The sequence below is a fragment of the Schistocerca piceifrons genome, chromosome 8 (assembly GCF_021461385.2).
Source record: "Schistocerca piceifrons isolate TAMUIC-IGC-003096 chromosome 8, iqSchPice1.1, whole genome shotgun sequence".
In the NCBI taxonomy this organism is placed as follows: Eukaryota; Metazoa; Arthropoda; class Insecta; order Orthoptera; family Acrididae; genus Schistocerca; species Schistocerca piceifrons.
Genome location: NC_060145.1, coordinates 414568428 through 414589362, shown reverse-complemented (window position 1 = coordinate 414589362; position 20935 = coordinate 414568428).

Genomic DNA, 20935 nt, shown 5'->3' with positions numbered 1-20935 from the left:
CTTAACATTGTTATTTGATGACAGGAATTTATTTGTGTAGTGATTTATTCTGAAGTTATTTTGAAAATTTCACACTGGAGAAGTAACTGCTAATACAGAATTAAAACAAAAATTCAACTACAATATGAAGATGAAGTGGTTCATTAATCTCTGGTGGTGAAGCATAGATGAAATGAATTTAGGACAAATCATTTGATAAATCTGGAAGGTAAGGAGCTTTAAGTTGTCTGTCAGTGAAAAATACTCTAGTTAAACATCCAGAATACCCATTTCATACATTAGAGATTACTGCATGGTGCAGTATAGTAGTTAACTATCATCTATGGTAGTCATAGCAATGGAACTAACTGCACTACTAATACACAGCATTCTTGTTGTTCATTTGGAAACTTCATTAAAACAAAAGAAAGAAAAAAACTCTGCGCAAAGTTTAGTTGCAAGAGTGATAATAGGTGTTTAATTTGTCATAGGACAAGTATTATTTTGCAGACTAATATATAGCTGTAATTGTCCAAAATGGAAGTACAGAAACCTTTATCTGACCTTCACTGTCTTATCAAAGAACTGTTAAATGAAGCTGACAGGCAATAAAATACCATGAAAGGAATTACTGGTAGTTTGGTGGCTACCAGTACAATAAGAACAGAAATGTTAGATAAAATGGAGGAAATGACTGTCAAGCAGTGTGACAATATGAAACAAACCTTACCTATCCGTAATAATGAATAAAAAGAGGAATACTGAATAACTTAGCTGTTAGCAGTTAAAAGGATAACAATTGTAATGAAGGAGGAAATAACTAAGGTGACTAAACAATTAGATATTCATATTAAAAATACTCATTATAAAAGTAATCCACTAGAGTTTAGATTGAAAACTTTAAGAAAAAGCTCTCAAAAAAGATAGATAGTTACATGGCAAGGTTCGATGGTCACATTCAGGAGTCTAAATTTGAGAAAGAACTAATGAACTGAAAGAGACACATGTTAGCCAAAGAACTCAGCAATTGGAAAGTTATGTCCGCAAAAAATCTCCTGATAAAGCTTAAGAATGTCTAACACAGTGCAGATGAGAAAGTTAAAGAAGTAATGTAAGATTTGATAGGTTTCTTAGGCAAATAAATGTCCAACACTGGCAAATGAAATGAAAAGGGCTTTAAAAAAATAAAGGGCACAGTAGAGCATTAATAGCCAAAGAAGAAAATTTTAAAATTCAAAGAGAAAATGACAGAATAGATCTTGAAAGTATAAAATAACAGCCAAAAACTCTATGTGTGTCCCAAGAGCAAAACAGAGTGATGTGGTCAGCCTACAATTTCTAGGGAAGTATATAAACCCAATCCAAATATGTGCCCCAAGCAAAGATTGCAGGAAAAAGCAATGCCAGAGGAGGCAGAGAAACTGCTAGTTCAACTAGAATTTTACCAGAGGAATATAATAGTAATAGTAATAATAATAATAATAATAATAATAATAATATTTATTCAACATCGAATAATCAAATACAATCCCTAGAAATAATACAGTTTCAGGACATCATACAGATTATTCTTCTGAATACGTCAGTTTATAAATTACAAACTAAAGATTTATTTGTATTAATAAATTTTATATTTTGATGGATTTTACATTTGGTAGTATACAATCATGATATTACAAATACTGTTTTTATCAATATTATATTAGTTGTAGGTTACTTAAAACTATGAGCTTGACATACTTATGAAGCACTTTTCATATGGATATAATGCTCGTCTAGGGAATAAAAAGGGTTTTCAATTAGAATTCTTTTTAGCTGATCTCTTAATTTGTTAGTAGGAAGGGCTGTGAGACTTTTTGGTAGGGCATTGGCTAGCTTCAGCCCAGCATGAAGTGCATTTTTTTTCATATAAAGCTGTTCTGTGGCTATTTACATTGTATCTGAACTTTTGCCTTGTATCATACTGGTGCAGGTCACAGTTGAAATTTGGATTTTTTGTTTTCACGAGCAATATAACTTTCAATATGTATGCACCTATAATGGTAAGCACACCTAATTTTGGGAACAGATTCCGACATGATTCTCGAGGTTTGGCACCAGAAATAATTCTGATAACTTTTTTCTGTAGAATTAATAATGTACTTAGGATGGCTTCAGTTGTTGCACCCCATATTTCTACAGCATAGTTTAAGTTTGATGAGAATAGGGCATGATAAGCAGTTTTTAGTACACACATGTCCTTACAATATTTGCTACTCATATTTATAGCAAACACATTCTTCGACAGCTTACATGCTAAGGAATCAATATGCATGTCCCATTTGAGGCGGTCCTGGATTGTAATTCCCAAGAACTTTGTCCATTTTTCCTTTTTTACAATGTCATTTCCTACGGATAATTTCATGTCAAATTCTATTTGTTTCCTTGTGTTAAATTCCATCACTGCAGTCTTTGAAGCACTTACATTTAGATGGCTTTCATTAAAATACTTGTCTATTTCATTAGTTACACTGTTGCACTGTACCTCCAGACTCTCATAGTCTTTGTGTTTACACACTATTGATGTGTCATTTGCATACAATATTTTTGTACAGTTAGGAGAACAATACTGTATATCATTAACATAAATCAAGAAAAGAAGGGGTCCCAAGACAGAACCTTGAGGCACTCCATATTTGATATCAGTAATTTTAGATTTGTAAGACTCACTGTTTGTTTTAAGCAAGACAAATTGTTTTCTATTGCTCATATACGATTTTATTAGCTCATAGCCAGTTCCTCTGATACCCAGGTTCCACAGCTTGTCAAGTAATACGGTGATGTTGACACAATCAAAAGCTTTTCCTAGATCAAGAAACACTCCAGTTACATACTCCTTGTTCTCTATGGCCATTATTATTTTGTCTATTAATTGTGCTGCTGCTACTGATGTTGACTTGTTTTTCATAAAGCCAATCTGATTTTCAAATATTAAATTGTGTTGACTTAGGAATGTCATTAGTCTAGTATAAATAACTTTCTCAACTACCTTAGAAAATGCAGGTAAGATTGAGATGGGGCGGTAGTTTTCAATTTTAGATTTATCACCTTTCTTGTGAATCGGGGCTACTTGTGCTGTCTTTAGACTATCTGGGAAACAACCTGATGCAATTACATCATCCACTGCTGTGGCCATGGCATCAGATATGTTGTCTATGCATCTTTTCAGTGTACTGATAGACAATCCATCATAGCCTTCTGATTTTGTATTTTTTAATGACATTAATATGTTTTTGACTTCCTTGTTATTGGTTGGGGCCAAGTATATGGTTTGTATGATTGGAATGCCCCTATATCTATGCTGAAGATTCTTAAAATGGTCGTTGACAGATTTTCCAACAGACGAAAAGTACTCATTAAAAACATTTGCAATCTGACATTGACATTTCATGATATGCCCTTTATGGTTTATAGTAAAATCACTTGTTGAGCTGTCCTCACAACCCCTAAAGCTATTTATTACTTTCCAAACAGCTAAACCTGCGTTAGTAGAGTTTCTTAACATTGTGGCTACATATTTACTTTTAGTTTCTAGCAGAAGATCTTTATAGTAATCCTGATAGTTCTTAAATTCTACCTTTAGTCTATTATTATTGTTATTATTTATCATTGCATATTGGAAAAGTCTAAGTTTCTCTCTTGCTGTTTTTACTTCTTGATTTATCCAGTTATTTTTTTGTATCTTTTTGCAGTCATTTAATGTAAAGGTCATTTCTGGACATGAGACATTGAAGCAATAATAAAAATCTGATGAAAACTCACTGAAAGTAATGCTGTTTTTTTCACCCCATTGTAGGCTTTTTAGCAAACTGTTGAAATCTTTAACATTGTCATCATTGGTCATTCTTTTTGTCACATATTGTTTCTCTTTTCTATTGACATGAAGATTTTCAGCTTCTATCAATACCTGTACTGCGTGGTGGTCAGAAATGGCAAGCTTCAGAGCTGATGCACTGCATGTAAAGTGGGACATGTTAGTTATAATGTTGTCAATGCATGATTTTACACTATTGACCTCTCTAGTAGGCTTGTTTATCAGAAATGCTAAGTTAAATTGAGCTAGTATTAGCATTAGTTTTTTAGACACAGAGTCATTGGACAGCAAGTCAATGTTTATATCTCCAGTTAGTATTATGTTAACCCAACCATTTTTATTGCAGTTTTTACTGTCAATGTCAACAAGCAGGTTATTAAGAACATCAAAGAAACTATCTAGGCTACCAGATGGAGGTCTGTATAGGCCTATAATAATAATTAAGTTCTCTTTCCCGCACTTATAATTAATTGCTGCTAGTTCTATTACACCCTCAATGCTGAAAGCACTTACATCTATTACACTATAATTACTACCACTGGCTGCAAAGATAGCTACTCCACCACCACGTTTCTCTTTTCTACTGAAGGCAGAGCAAAAGATCATGGAAAGTGGCTTACATACACTAATTAGCTCATCTGTGTACCAGTGTTCACTTATAACTAAAACATCAGGGTTATCAATTGCTGCAATGGTATCCAACTCGTTGTGCTTATTGCCAAGACTTTGAAAGTTCTGCTGAATTAATTTGAAAGTGAGCTTGGATTGTTGAACGCTTGGTGGACGTGTCACCCTACCAGAACCACTTATACATTTATCCCTAAAAAAGAAATATCAGTTGACAGAGTGGGTTTGGTATTTTTCACTATCCATTGATTCAAGTTGGTCTGTTTCCATGTACTGGGAGCCTGGGAAGAATCAGCTTTACCTGGTGTTTTCAGCAGCTATTTGTCCAATGTCGTCTGTCTATACCCATTGCTGCAGTCTTCTTGTGTTGTGGAGCACTCATTTTTCGAATGTGTGTGTTTTGAGTATACGTTGTTCCTAGCATTTACGACGATTTCTCAAATAATGGACGCTAAGTGACTTTTTCCGCGCCGATTGAGGTGAAGGCCGTGAGTGTTGTAAGGATCTCTACTAAAATGTTGCATGTTAACCATTTGTATATATGCGTAATGGTTGCAAATTTCTGCATATTGACTGTTTGTATATGCTACTGCCCTGTTTACACACGAGAATTGAGGCAAGTCATACCTGTGTGGAAAATTGAGAACAATGACGTTTGAGTCATTTAGATGGTTTAGAGCAGATTTTAGGGCATTAATAGCATGCAAACCATCATTGTGTGCGACGTCATTTGCACCACCACATATTACAATGAAGTCTTCCTTCCTTGTCTTTCAAGAGATATTGTTTACAGTTGAAAGCACTTGGTCAAGACGAGCGCCAGTTTTAATAAAACCTGAAGCATTCACTTCACTGTTTACGCTTTTTATTTCGTGTGCAAGTCCCCTAAGATGACTATCACCCATTAAACATATGTTTATTCTTCTTGCTGCATTTGTGGCGTTAGTTACATTAACTGTCATCTTGAATGTTGAATTTGCCTTGCTTCTGTTTACGAGTGACGGTTTTGGCTGGCGAGGTTCCACATTTTGCTTAATAACGGGCTTTTTTTTCAGATGGTGCACGATTTGATCTTTTGTAGGTAGGCCTACCGTTTTTTTGGAGCACGGCAGGAGAATTTATTCCTAAAGACGACTAAATGATTGCGCTATGGTTAGCGTTACCGGTACACACAGAATGTGTTGGAAAACTTGAAATGGTGACGGAATCTTCGGTCACTGTGTACACTTTATTTCTGTCAAATTCACTTACGCCCTGCTCGGCGGTTTTTCTATGATCATTTTCAAGACATTTGAGTCTATCAGCTAACACTTTGTTTTCTGCCAAGGATCTGTGCACAATTTCTTGCAACGAATTAATAGTTTCAACTAGTTTTGCTTTGTCAGGATGGACTCCACATGTTACACACTTACATTTTGATCTGGGTGATTTTTCACTGCAAGTTTTTTGCATGGCACTAGACTTGAAACTTTGGGAAACACTTTTGTTGATCATCTTCTTGCTATTGATGCCGGATAACATTTGAAAATTCGAAATAACTGGAGGTACAAATTCACTAAACTTCTCAATCGCCGCCATCTCTGCTGAAAGCAGTAATAGTGTGATCTTCCAAAGATTTAAACCTGGCAATGGTGTGTTCCCCAACCCGTTTTTACAAACAATTGATGCTGCTTTTGTACCCTGGTGGGATAATAGTAAAGAGATTGAACCCATTGAGTGGGCAGTGCTGAACTAGGATGAGTTTAATAGCTGGCAGCTGTAGAATATGTAAAGAAAACTATTGGACCACAGTGGAGTAACAGAAGCTGTTCAAAGAGTTAACAGATCCAAGCTCATATGGAAACAAATGGGGAGGATACAGGAAATACTTTGAATGGCATATGAATAAACTGAAACTGCTAGACATACCTGTTGATGAAGGCAGCTCAAGTGAGGGAAAATATGTCGAGGAATTATTTGAGCAAAAGGAATGAGATTTTAATCTACCTAAAAAATTTGGGTGACTTGGATAACAAAAAAAAAGTGCATGGACCCATGGCAACAAATACAGGTTTAAAAATGGAAATGAGAATCTAAAAAGGGATTCAGAGGTAGTGAATATTCAATGCTGTGAAACAAACAGAACAATATTTAACAATCACGGGAATTGTAACCAGAATAATTATAATTATCAAGTATAATATCTACAAAGATCTTCCAGCACTCATCATGCAGGAACAATGGCCATTGAAAATACTGAAAATGGTGAATGTTCCACAGGAGGGGTAAGATGGGTGGACCAATAAGGAGTAGCCATGGATCAAAATGATTAGGAATGCAAATATTAGACCCACAAAGAAGGTTGAAGGAGAAATGATTAGATGAAAAAGAAATCCAATAAGAAATTGAGCATTCAAAAACTAGTAGTGATAGGAAAGCTTATAAATCAAAGGTTGAGCACTTAACTTTTGACAATATGATGAAAAAGAATAGATGAAAGATCTACTCACCAAGTGGCAGCAGGAGAACACATGTATGAAAAGATCAACATCAAGGATAGTGGCATGGGATTCAGAATTGGACCATGTGAAATTTATTTGGGGGAAAGTATTTAGAGATTCCAGGAATTTTAACACATCAGCCTCACCTTGAGTACATATGGCACAGATGTCATCAATGTATCTAAACCAAACCAGAGGCTGAAGGCTTACAGATACCAGGTAAGCCCAATCCAAGTAACCCATAAAAAGGTTGGAATAGAAAGGAGCCATCTTGGTTCCCATGGCTGTACCCTCAAAGGTGAAGAAATTGTTGGTAAGTAAAAAGCTGATAAAGGTGAGCAGAAAAGATGCCATAGGTTTGGAATCAGGTGGGCACTGACTGAGGAAATGTTCAACAGCAGACAGACCATGTACGTGAGGGACATTGGTATAGAAGGAGGTGGCATAAGTGGTTACAAGCAAGGTGTGTGGTGGGAGTGGGATGGCCACAGATTTCAGACAATCTAGAAACTGGTTGGTGTCTTTAATATAGGAGGAATGTCTTTGTTCTATGGGTTGCAGTTGTTGATATAACTGCTTTAGTTTATCAACACCTGCAACCCGTATACAAAGACTTCCCTCCTATATCAAAGACAACATTGATTTCCTAGATCATCTGAAAGCTATGAGTCACTTGGAAGTTGTTTACCTGGGATCTATAAGCCTTCATCCACTTGTTTGGTTCAGATACATTGATGACATCTTTGTCATATGGACAGAGTCCCATGCCACTTTCCTTGATACTGATATCATCCTCACCAAAGGCCAGTTACATAGTTCTGTCCACATTAAGCCCACTAACAAACAACAGTACCTACATTTTGACAGTTGCCATCCTTTCCATATTTTTTCTCTCATTTTCTCTCATACAGTCTTGGCATTCAAAGCAAACATATTTGTTGAAATGTAGACTCCTTACAGTAATACACCATCATTCTCACCTCAGCCTTTGCTGGATATAATTACCCCACTGGCTGAGTTCAAAAACAGAAATCCTGGGCCATCCCACCCAATTTTGGTAATGCTGATCCCTCCAAAAAACAACTTCAAACCACATCACTTACCACTTAGTATTATCCTGACCTTGAATGTATAATCAGCTACTTTGACAAGGCCATGACTCAATAAAACCATGCCTTCAATCTGAGATTTTGCCCACCACATCTAGAATAGCTTTTCATTGCTCTCCAAATCTCTACAATATCCCTTCCAGGCCCTATACTCCTTGTGCACCCATCCCCCTATCCTATGGCTCCTACCATCTGTGCTGCAAGACTTGCCCTATGCACCCTCCTAACACCACCTATACCAGTCCTGTAACTGGAAAAATATGTATTATCAAAGGAAGAGCCAGTTATGAAACAACACAAGTCATGTGCTGTTGTTATGTAAATACTGTTTGGCTTTTTATATCAGCTTCTCTGCCACCAAGTTATCAGTTAGGATGAATGAGCATAGGCATAGGGTACATACTGGCAACACACAATAACCTGTTGCAGAGCTTGTTCTACATCACAGTGACCTTGGTGCCTGTTTCACCAGATGCACCATCTGGATTCTTCCCTGAGATACCAGCTTCTCAGAACTCCGCGGATGGGAATTAGTGGTACAACATGCCCTTGGTTCTCACCACTCACCTGGACTTAATATATGTTAATTCCTTCTGACACAGCATTTCTTCACAGTAACTACTTTCTTCACTCTGTTTTATTTTTCTACATCTTTCATTTTCTGACCTGTCTAATTTTCTCTGTACCCCTCACACCTCTATTACATACAATGCACTTAGCTTTCCACTTGTATTAACTCATTCACAACGTTTTAGCAGTAATTTCTGTTGCATATTACCCTGTCCCTCCACCTTTAAGTTCTCAGGTTTTCAAATCTCATCTGGTACAGTCCCCAACAGTCTTTCCATCTCAATCCATCCAGTAAGTCTCCCCTGATCCATGGTAGTGGGTGATTTTTATGAACTGTACCCATTGTTATAAACCTCTCTAATTCTTTTCCTTCACCCATCTTCCTTCCCCTTGAACAGTGCAGCTGGAAGAGGGATCCATTAGCTCTGAAAGTAGGCGTACCTAATACCTTTATTTTAAAATGATTGTTCTCCTGCTGCCACTTGGTGACTAGTTTTTTTACTCTACCAATTTACTTTGTAGAACAATGAACATTGTTTTAGATTGAGGTACTGACATAAACATGTTGAACAATGAGTTTCTGGTCAATAAAAGAAAAAGGAAAATACATCACATTCTCTGCCAGAGGAGTCCACATTGTTGACATAGTGGCTGTAGAGATAAACCACTGAAAGAAGAGTTTCCAATAACATGGACACATTACATATTATCACAGATGGTTCATTATTTCTATTGTGAAAGTCTTTCTATTGCTAGGATGAAGTTAGTTGAAGAAACCTCACCTACAATTACTTCTCCTTTGAAGGCATTACCCACAAACAAATCTGGGGTACAGCTATGGGCACCTGCACCACACCATCCTACACCAACCTATTAATGGGCCATATAGAGGAATCCAAGCCCCTCACCTGGTTCAGATTCATTGATGACATCTTCATGATTTGGATGGAAGATGAGAACTCCCCACCCCCTATCCACATTCCTCCAGAACCTCAACACCTTCTCCCCCATTTACATCACCTGGTCCTACTCAACACAACAAGCTACCTTCCCTAAAGTTGGTCTTCACCTCAAAGAGGGCTACATCAGAATCTCTGTCCATATCAAACCTACCAATCACCAGCAATACATCCAGTTCGACAGCTTCCACCCATTACACATCAAGAACTCCCTTTCATAGAGCCTAGCCACCTGTAGGTAATGCATCTGTAGCAATGAGCACTCCCTCTCCAAGAGTCTTACAGCAGCCTTCACAGACTGTAATTGTCCTCCCAACCTTGTACAAAAACAGATCTCCCTTGCCCTACTTTCCAGTCACCCACCATCTCCCACAGTCCCATCATTCAGCCAAAGAGGAGCAGTCCCCTTGCAACTAAGTACCACCGTGAACTAAAGCAAACTGAACCACATTTCCTGCCAGGGTACTGACTACCTCTCATCATGCCTTGAAATGAGAAGTGTCCTACCCACTATCCTTCCCACCACTTCCCCAGCTGTATTGCACAACCCACTGAACCTACACAACCTCAGCTCCCAGCCCCTTGCCTCGTGGCTCATATCCCTGTAGTAGACCTAGATGCAATACCTGTCCCATACATTTTCCAACACTAACTACTCAAGTCTGGTCACAAACATAACCTGTCCCACCAAAGGCCAGGATACCTGAGAAACCAGTTTGTGATCTACAATCTAAGCTGCAACCATTGTGCTTCATTCTACTTGGACAAGACAAATATTAAGCTGTCTGTGTGCATGAATGGCTACTGACAAACTGTGGCAAAGAGACAGCTGAACCACCCCATTGCTGAGCACGCTGTCCAACATGGCTTGCTTCATTTCAATGACTGATTTACAGCCAATGCCATCCGGATCCTTCCCACCAACACTAGCTTTTCCATATTGGTCATACTGGAAGTCTCCCTGTGTAAATCCTATGTTCCCATTACCCTCCCCACCTCTACCTTTATTAGTCATTGTCCCTACCCATCTACCCCCTTCCCTGTTCTCATTCCAGCACTACACAGCCCTCTATTCCACCAAAGCATCCTCAATCTTTTTACTTCTCTCCTTTTCTTCTAGTCCCTCCCCTCCACCCCCCCTACCTCTGTCTAACCTCCCAACTGCATCTAGCTGCCCTACCCTCTTTCTACCTTGTCTCTGTATGCTCCCACAAGCAGCACTTTACTATCCCCCACCCCTATCCTGCTATCCCTCCCTCTCCCTGCCCCACCATCCTCCTTATATCTCACCACCCTGTTGCCTCTCCCTTCATGTGCTGTTGCTCGCAGTCTGGCTTCAGCTCAAAGGAACTGTTGTTATGTGTGTGCAAACTGTGTTTGCATATGTGTGTGTGTGTGTGTGTGTGTGTGTGTGTGTGTGTGTGTGTGTGTGTGTGTGCATGTTGCCTATTTTTGACAAAGGCCTTGTTGATTATAAACTCACTTCCTGACAGTGGTTATTTTGTGCCTAACTGTGACTCAGCACCTCTGTTAGACAGGGTGTTACAAAAAGGTACAGCCAAACTTTCAGGAAACATTCCTCACACACAAATAAAGAAAAGATGTTATGTGGACATGTGTCCAGAAATGCTTAACTTCCATGTTGGAGCTCATTTTAGTTTCGTCAGTATGTACTGTACTTCCTCGATTCACTGCCAGTTGGCCCAATTGAAGGAAGGTAATGTTGACTTCGGTGCTTGTGTTGACATGTGACTCATTGCTCTACAGTACTAGCATCAAGCACATCAGTACGTAGCATCAACAGGTTAGTGTTCATCACGAACGTGGTTTTGCAGTCAGTGCAATGTTTACAAATCCGGAGTTGGCAGATGCCCATTTGTTGTATGGATTAGCACGGGGCAATAGCCATGGCGCGGTACATTTGTATAGAGGCAGATTTGCAGAATGAAGGTGTCCCGACAGGAAGACGTTCGAAGCAATTGATCGGCGTCTTAGGGAGCACGGAACATTCCAGCCTATGACTCGTGACTGGGGAAGACCTAGAATGACGAGGACACCTGCAATGGACGAGGCAATTCTTCGTGCAGTTGACGATAACCCTAATGTCACCATCAGAGAAGTTGCTGCTGTACAAGGTAACATTGACCATGTCACTGTATGGAGAGTGCTACGGGAGAACCAGTTGTTTCCGTACCATGTACAGCATGTGCAGGCGCTATCAGCAGCTGATTGGCCTCCACGGGTACACTTCTGTGAATGGTTCATCCAACAATGTGTCAATCCTCATTTCAGTGCAAATGTTCTCTTTACGGATGAGGCTTCATTCCAACGTGATCAAATTGTAAATATTCACAATCAACATGTGTGGGCTGACGAGAATCTGCACGCAATTTTGCAATCACGTCATCAACACAGATTTTCTGTGTACGTTTGGGCAAGCATTGTTGGTGATGCCTTGATTGGGACCCATGTTCTTCCACCTGTGCTCAATGGAGCACGTTATCATGATTTCATACGGGATACTCTACCTGTGCTGTTAGAACATGGGCCTTTACAAGTACGACACAACATGTGGTTCATGCACGATGGAGCTCCTGCAAATTTCAGTCAAAGTGTTCATACGCTTCTCAACAACAGATTCAGTGACTGATGGATTGGTAGAGGCAGACCAATTCCATGGCCTCCATGCTCTCCTGACCTCAACCCTCTTGACTTTCATTTATGGGGGCATTTGAAAGCTCTTGTCTACGCAACCCTGGTACCAAATGTAGAGACTCTTCGTGCTTGTATTGTGGATGGCTGTGATACAATATGCCATTCTCCAGGGCTGCATCAGCGCATCAGGGATTCCATGCGACGGTGGGTGGTTGCATGTATCCTCACTGATGGAGGACATTTTGAACATTTCCTGTAGCAAAGTGAAGTCATGCTGGTACGTTCTGTTGCTGTGTGTTTCCATTCTGTGATTAATGTGTTTTGAAGAGAAGTAATAAAATGAGCTCTAACATGGAAAGTAAGCGTTCCTGGACACATGTCCACATAACATATTTTCTTTCTTTGTGTGTGAGGAATGTTTCCTGAAAGTTTGGCCATACCTTTTTCTAACACCCTGTATGTTCAGTAGAAACTATACTTCCATAACACTGCTAAATTTCCTCCTGGGTTTTCCACTGTTTGACTTTGCCTGATGGCTTTTCCCCCATCCTGTAATCCAGTGCTGTTTTCCTTTGTTACTATTTCTAATGCATTACTATACTCAGTGTCCATCTTCCTTTCTCTTCTTTTGTGTGTTTCCCCTGTCACCTTATAAACCACATTGTACATTCTACTTACAACCTACACTGTATCATCCATCTCAGCAACACACAACAGATGGCTACAAGACCACACTGATTCTTGGTGCAGCATCTCATGTTCCACATTACTCCCACTGATATCATCAGTCCTATACCTCCAAATCTTCCTGTGTCACTCTCATGTATTTTTGTGTGTTGTTTCCTGTACCTTTCCTGTGCACACAAACTTGTATTTCAATCTACCAACACCTCCCCACTCCCCGTTCCCTCTCCTCTCTATTCCAGTTTTCACCTACTAACTTCACCTAATCCAATCACATCTGCCATCACTCTTCTTCACACTTATCCACCCACAGACCTGCAACCCACATTAAATCCTTTTATTTATTTTTTCTTTGATCTCTTGTCACGTCAATTTCAGGTGGTTTCTGCCTTTTACAATCGGTGTCCTCACTCAGATTTAATCTTGTTTCCCCTTACTTTATCCATTTCATCCTTTTCATGACCTTTCCAACTTGTCTTGGTGTATTTATGAGAATTTTTTCGGACATAACTATACATTATTTTCTTATTTTTACACCTTTTTATTCACCACCCTGTATCCTTGCTGCTTCAGTGTTTGTCACTACAGAAAAGTTTGCTCATCCCTAGCCAGAACACAATCTCTCATACTGTTACTGTGTTGTTGCTTGGCTAATGGAATCTCCCTAAATGGCCTTACCATCAATTTACCTGTCTCTGGCTGCCATCCTTCCTTCCACAATGACCTTCATCTGTTCAGATTCTGTCAATAATTAACCCTCACCAACATAGTCATGCAAAACCATGTCAGTCAGGCCCAAACATCCTTGCAAAATCTTCTCTCCATCTGCAAAATTCTCTTGCTATGCAATCCCAAATTCCTGGATCCCATAACACACAGTGAAACTCTTGCCCTCCAGGAACTGGAGCAACATGCACAACACCACCTCAAAAAGCTTTGCACCCTATTTACTTGCTACTCCTGCCTTAGACTATCATTATCCACCACCAAAGCAACAATCTCCAAACATTCCCCACATTTCCTCATAGCTGACAAACACTGTGTTGCAGAGCTAATGTATTTACCCCATCCTCAAAAACTCCCTCCCACTGCCAACACAGAATCCAGAACCTAAATGAGTCAAAACACAGTCATGAACCTTAGCTCCAAAAGCCTTACTTCTTTTGCTCCACTCCCAAATTCGATCATGCAGGACTTGTCAAGCAAAAACCTTCTCTCCTTCTCCTGGTTCCTACAATGTAAATACTTTTCCATCATGAACCTACCAATCAGAAGTAACCAAAGACCAATGTTGAAACCTGCCTGATTCAATTCACTCCTTCATCCAACTGTGATCCACCCCTACTGCCCCCAAATCACCACCTGTTAATTTCAAGCATTTCTCAACCTTGAATCTTGGCTCACCATCATTCCCCATATCCCTCAACATGCCACCTAACCTTATTTCTACAAAAAGAACCCTGATCAACCTCCTAAAAACTGATTCCAACCTCTTAATCCTACCAGATGGCAAAGGCTCCACCACTCTTGTTTTGAACTGCATGGATCACCTGGCAGAAGGTCTCTGCCAGCTGTCAGATACATCCACCTACAAGCCCTGCCCAGTGACCCCATTCCCAATATCCATCAGGCTATCCAGTCTCTCCTCAAATCCATAGGCCTATTCCCGGAACTCTACCTGGAGTCCATCTCTCTCCCCACACCTACCACTCCCACACATCTACCTTCCAGATGATTCTTAAAGTCCATAAACCTAATGACCCAGGAAGCCCCATTGTGGCTGGTTATTGTGCCCCCACTGAGAACATCAGCCTATTATCCACAACCTACCCTCCTATATATAAGATACCAACCATTTCCTCCATCGACTCTCCACAGTTCCTGTTCCTTTACCACCTGGCGCCCTGCTTCTCACTATTGATGCCACCTCCCTTTACAGTAACACCCCTAAAGCCCATGCTCTCGCTGCTATTGAACACTACCTTTCCCAATATCTGACAGATTCCTAAACCATCAGCTTCCTTTCTAGTCACCATGACAAACTATATCGTCATCCACAACTACATGACCTTTGAGGGCATCACCTACAAACAAATACAGGGCGCAGAAATGGGCACCCACATGTTACCATCCTATGCCGACCCATTGATGAGCCATCTGGAGGAATCCTTCCTATACATCCAGAATCCCAAATCCCTCACGTGGTTCAGATTCATTGATTTCATGATTCAGATTGAGGGTGAGGACACCCTTTCCACATTCCTCCAGAACCTCATCTTCTCCCCCGTTTACTTCAGCTGGTCCTACTCAACACAAGCCACCTTGTTCAGCATTGACCTCCACCTCAAAGATGGCTACTTCAGCATCTCTGTCCACATTGAAACTTCCAACCACAAGCAATACCTCCATTTTGACAGATGCCACCCATTCCATTTAATTTAAAATCAGTTGTGTCAAGTGCCATGATTAGTTACAATGCCTACATATTGTTTCAACATACAGGTAGAATTACAGGAGAATTACATTGAAGTCTATGAAATTATTTATCCATTGTGTTACACCCACCAGAGAAGGTCAACAAATTGCAAGATAAATAGTAAATGTGATTACTCCAATCACAATATTTGCTCTGAAAATTTAAGGTAGAGAAATAGTTGGAGAGCCACTATTAGCTAAATTAATGTGGCCTCCACGTGGTAAAGGAGCCATACCCAGAAAAATTTTGTTTGAGAAACAAATGACCATAGGAAATTACTGATGTTGACACCAAAAGCCAGTAATACTGAAAGACCTTAATATAGAAGAAGACATAGGATTACATTGTCTGGAGCATATCCATGACTACAGATTATTACAGATGCATAATAATGCCATGACTGAAACTTTAAGAATATTATAAAACTGAATATCTGGCAGATGTATGCTCCAAGTTCTATTGCACTCCAGTTTGTGTTTAATGGAATATTTTTGAGTAATCAGAAATAAAAGAGCTGAGTTACAGGACTATGGAAAATGATGCATCTTCTGATGCATAAAATTAAAAATCAAGGTTGGAATATGTGGGAAAGTTTGTTGGTCCTACATACATAAAAGAAAAGAAAATGTGAAATAGTATTGAGCATTTGACACAAGAAAAAAGATAGAAAACTTAATGAATGTCCCATCTTCACGAGAAAAAAGTACCAGTGTCAACCTACACAGCAGAATATCTAAACAAACAATACTGATTATGATTTTTAAAGGTGATAGCTTAACTAATAAATACCTGATTATAATAGCCTCTATGCATATTTAAAATTATGTAATTGTTAAGGTCAATTAAGTAGTGGATCAGTAAATGCATAAGGGTAGTGAAGAAATGTTATGCTGGTTCCGAATCTGTGTTCTGCTGGAAATGTAATAATCTGAACTTTGCAGGTAATGAATATATTTTAAGATGTGTGATGAAAGGTTCTCACCACAGCTAGGTATTAAAAATATTGTTGCAGATTCAGCATGGAAACAAATCCCTTTGTGATTCTTGCATAAGAAAGATGGCTCTGAGTTCATAGTATCGGTTATGTTAGGTCAGTTAAGGCCATTAAAATATTAATTGCTATTACTGAAAAAGAAAAACTAAGAAAGATTTTTTTATGGTCATGGAACACTCATAGTGCATACATTCATACAGGTCTTCTATTGACATCTTAGGTAGCATCATTTAAAGTGTAGACTTCAAGCACCAAAACAAGAAACATAGTGGTTTGCAGTTAACTGTCTGTGTACTATTGCTAGTTAGCTTAAATGGGTCTTTTTGGATATAAGCATGATGCATTATCACGAGTTGATAACATTAAATGGAAAGACATAGTTGTGAAGTGTAATAATTACAATCAAATCTTAATGATCATATTAAGTGCTAACTTACTGTGGAAATTATTTAACTACATGTCTGTGATGTCGCTGTTTGTTTGAAGAGATATTTCCTTCTATTTTTGAGCTATAATTGCAAAAAAATGTTCATGTTTATGTAATTTCATATGTTTACATTATGGTGTTAAGAATGCAACAGTAACAGTTTTTTACAATTAAGAAATCTGACAGAGCACTAATCATGAAAGTGATTAAGCAGTAGATTGATATCTTGAAAAATTATCTCTGATGTGAACTCATGTAAGTAATATTTAACCATTCATTGGTATTCTAAGACCTACTCTCTTTAAAATCCAGGATTGTGACAACACTCATGCTCTTGACTGACTTTTAATAGTCATGTACTTAGGGAACTCCACCTAACAATGAACCTCTTGAGTGCTAGGTTGCAAAAGGCCAATGATGTTTATGACATTTGACACTTCCCATGTTGTCTACCATACACCACAACATTGGCTGCTAATGGCAACAGGGGGTGGGACTGGATGTATCCAATAGTGAGAATAACATGAGCCTATGGAGTGCAGTTGAACAGCTTAGCAAATGAGTAACGCACAACAGCAAGTGCTAGTGGTGTTGATACAAAGCAGAGCAGTGCCAATGATAAACAAAGCAAATATAGCATTACATCTATGACAACAGTTGCTGAAGTTCACATGTTGTCAGAAAGAAACCTAAGGAATCTTGCAGAGTGAGGAAAAGGGGGCAGATGAAATATTAACGTTTCTGCTAGATGAGTCAGTGGAATGTGTGGTGTCACATGCTCTACTGTGTGTACAATGTACATGAGTAATAGAATGATGACAATATGTGCTTATCAAGTGAAAGTAATATCAAAGCAGGTGTTGAGCTATGCAGTTTATTATACTTGTTGGAAAGAGAGCCACAAATCACATCTCCAGTGAAACTTAGTAAAGAGCAATTGTTGTCCGTGGAGCGGGTACTAACCATAGTTATGTACATGGGAAGATCATCCTGCAGCATAGTACAAAAAACAGTTATGAACAGATTTTGAATAAGTCTACAGCAATACAGCCATGTAGAGCACAAGAAAAACTGTATATATTCAAGGGATGACAAGGCATGCTCGTTACAAAAACTAGTATTTGTGCATTTCAAGGATGCTAAATACAGTTGTCCAAGTGTTCAGCAAGGAATTTGTTTTCAACTCCAACCAACCAGGATTGGAAGAGGAGATGCATATGAAAGGAACCTTGGAAATTAGATCAGGTAGCATCTATGCCTTGACACTATATTAAGCACATGAAATTGTGCACGACATAGACTACAATCATTTCAAGGGAAGCAGTGGATGGTTACACAACTTCAAACAGTGCTACAGAATTGGAAGATGTAAAATAATGAAATTTCAAACAAACCATGAACTTGATGATGCACAGAAAGCTGTAGGATTGGCTTGAAAATTTGTAAATGAGATAAACAAACTTGTCCAAGTGTTCAGCAAGGAATTTGTTTTCAACTCCAACCAACCAGGATTGGAAGAGGAGATGCATATGAAAGGAACCTTGGAAATTAGATCAGGTAGCATCTATGCCTTGACACACTCATATGTGATTTTGCTGACTGCTAACCTTGATGGTAAATTGGATGGAAAGTTATTTATTGTGCTGTGAGAAGCTGGAGGTGCTCTGACTCCTACCATTCTTTCTCATGTGCATGATCTTGCAAGAGCAAGAGGGAATATTTATGTCACAGTAAGAAAGACTGGGAAAATGTGTGTAAGAGAACTACAACTATGGTCCAAGTACTGCTTTTGGCCAATAGCTTGTCAAAATAAGTCACTTTTGCTTGATTTCTGATGTGGATATAAAACTCATGATCCTTTAGAGCAAACTACCCCTCCTGAAAAGTGTGTGACATATGATTCATACCATCATTGTGCAAATTCAGTCTCTGTATGTTTGTTTTTCCCATGTCTATAAGATTGTCACCCTATCTGCAGCTATGCATTACAGGAAAGCCAGTTTCACAATAAACTCCACAGAAGACTATTTTACATGTAGCTGCATGCTATCACATTCCACAAGCTCTCATCATCCAGTTACAACATTATGATTCTATATGTAGTCTTTAAGGGTAGATACCTAGCAGAATATCCAGCATAGTTTGTAACTCCCAAGGAGTTCAACTTTGATCTCAATGGTGCAAACCTTCAACACTGTGGCAAATTTTTCTAGAAGATACTGTTCTAAAGGAAAACTACTATAATAGTTGTCTGTAGTTACAATCCTGTGAGTGCCCTTGATTGGTTCATCCAATCTCTTCACAATATTCATAGGCTGGTTAGGTGCAAGATATGGTCCCGGATTCTGTCTGCTGCAGTATACTTCAGTGTTACAAGTGCTAAATGTCTTGCTATCGCACAATGTGCAACTTCACATCATACTTGGCAGGCTTACTGGGCATGTACTGCACAAAACCACAACATCCATGAAAACAAACAAGCATTTTTGTCTATGGTTGTGAACTCCCCTGGGCTGTTTTTATTTCTGCAATTGTTCCAAAATTTAGGGCAGAGGTCACAGATGGCAGCTATTTTGTCAATTGCAAGTTGCTCTTTTCTCATTGAAGTATCATCAAACCTCACTGACTGGAACAATAACAGAAAGAGCTTGTAGCTAAATGCTGTCTATACAGTAATCATTATTGTGCCATTTGATGTGCACAGCTGTAATACTGGGTGATCAAAAAGTCAGTATAAATTTGAAAACTGAATAAATCACGGAATAATGTAGATAGAAAGGTACAAATTGACACATGTGCTTGGAATGACATGGGGTTTTATTAGAACCAAAAAAATACAAAAGTTCAAAATATGTCTGACAAATGGCGTGTCATCTGATCAGAATAGCAATAATTAACATAAAAACGTAAGACAAAGCATAGATTATGTTCTTTACAGGAAATGCTCAATATGTCCACCATCATTCCTCAACAATAGCTGTAGTTGAGGAATAATGTTGTGAACAGCACTGTAAAGCATGTCCAGAGTTATGATGAGGCATAGGCATTGGATGTTATCTTTCAGCAGCCCTAGAGATGTCGGTTGATCACGATACACTTGTGACTTCAGGTAACCCCAAAGCCAATAATTACAGAGACTGAGGTCTGGGGACCTGGGAGGGCAAGCATGAAGAAAGTGGTGGCTGAGCACATGATCATCACCAAACGACGTGCGCAAGAGATCTTTCACGTGTCTAGCAATATGGGGTGGTTCTAATAAAACCCCATGTCATTCCAAGCATGTGTGTCAATTTTTACCTCTCTATCTACATTATTCCATGGTTTATTAAGTTTTCAAATTTATACTGACTTTTTTATCATCTGATATATTCATGTGGCGTCCTTTTTGTACAGCAATGAGAAACATTGCTCCTAAGAGAGCCATTATTTCAGAAGCAGAAGTATTTCTGCAGTTTCTGTCCTTAAAGTAATTCACAGCTGATCTCTTGTTATTTACATATCAATTACTGTTCACAACAACAGATTCAGTTATCTCAGGATCAAAAAGTTTGAGAACACTTTCAATTTCAGTTATAGTTCCTGTAGCATTGCGTTTCAAGCCAGGTAAGATCTTGATTATATTTTTACATTTTGTTTTACTTGGCACCACTAAGAGATTATTTATCTATAAAGCTTCCTAGTCCTTCTTACCAATATAAAAATGGTGCTCATCACTTGGCAGTTCATTTGTTTGTTTGTTTTTTTGTTTGTTTATTGAGCACCTGTTTTATCATGTACAATGATATGGGATTTGTCATATGTTACATACAGAAAAAATGTGAATAACAACATATTATTTAAAAACTATCAGTGAACAATCTGAATTAAATATATGGACAAAACAATTATAGCTTACATGATATAAATTGTTTTCATCATGTACGAGCAGGGTAAAATTCCTACAGACTTTGAGAAAAACATTATGGTCCCCATTCCAAAGAAAGCAAATGCTACAAGATGTGAAAATTACAGGACACTCAGCCTAGTTACTCACGCCTCTAAAATATTAACCTCAATTATCCTAAAATGCATAGAACAAAAAGTCGAAGCTACACTCTCCGAAGACCAGTTTGGATTCCGGAA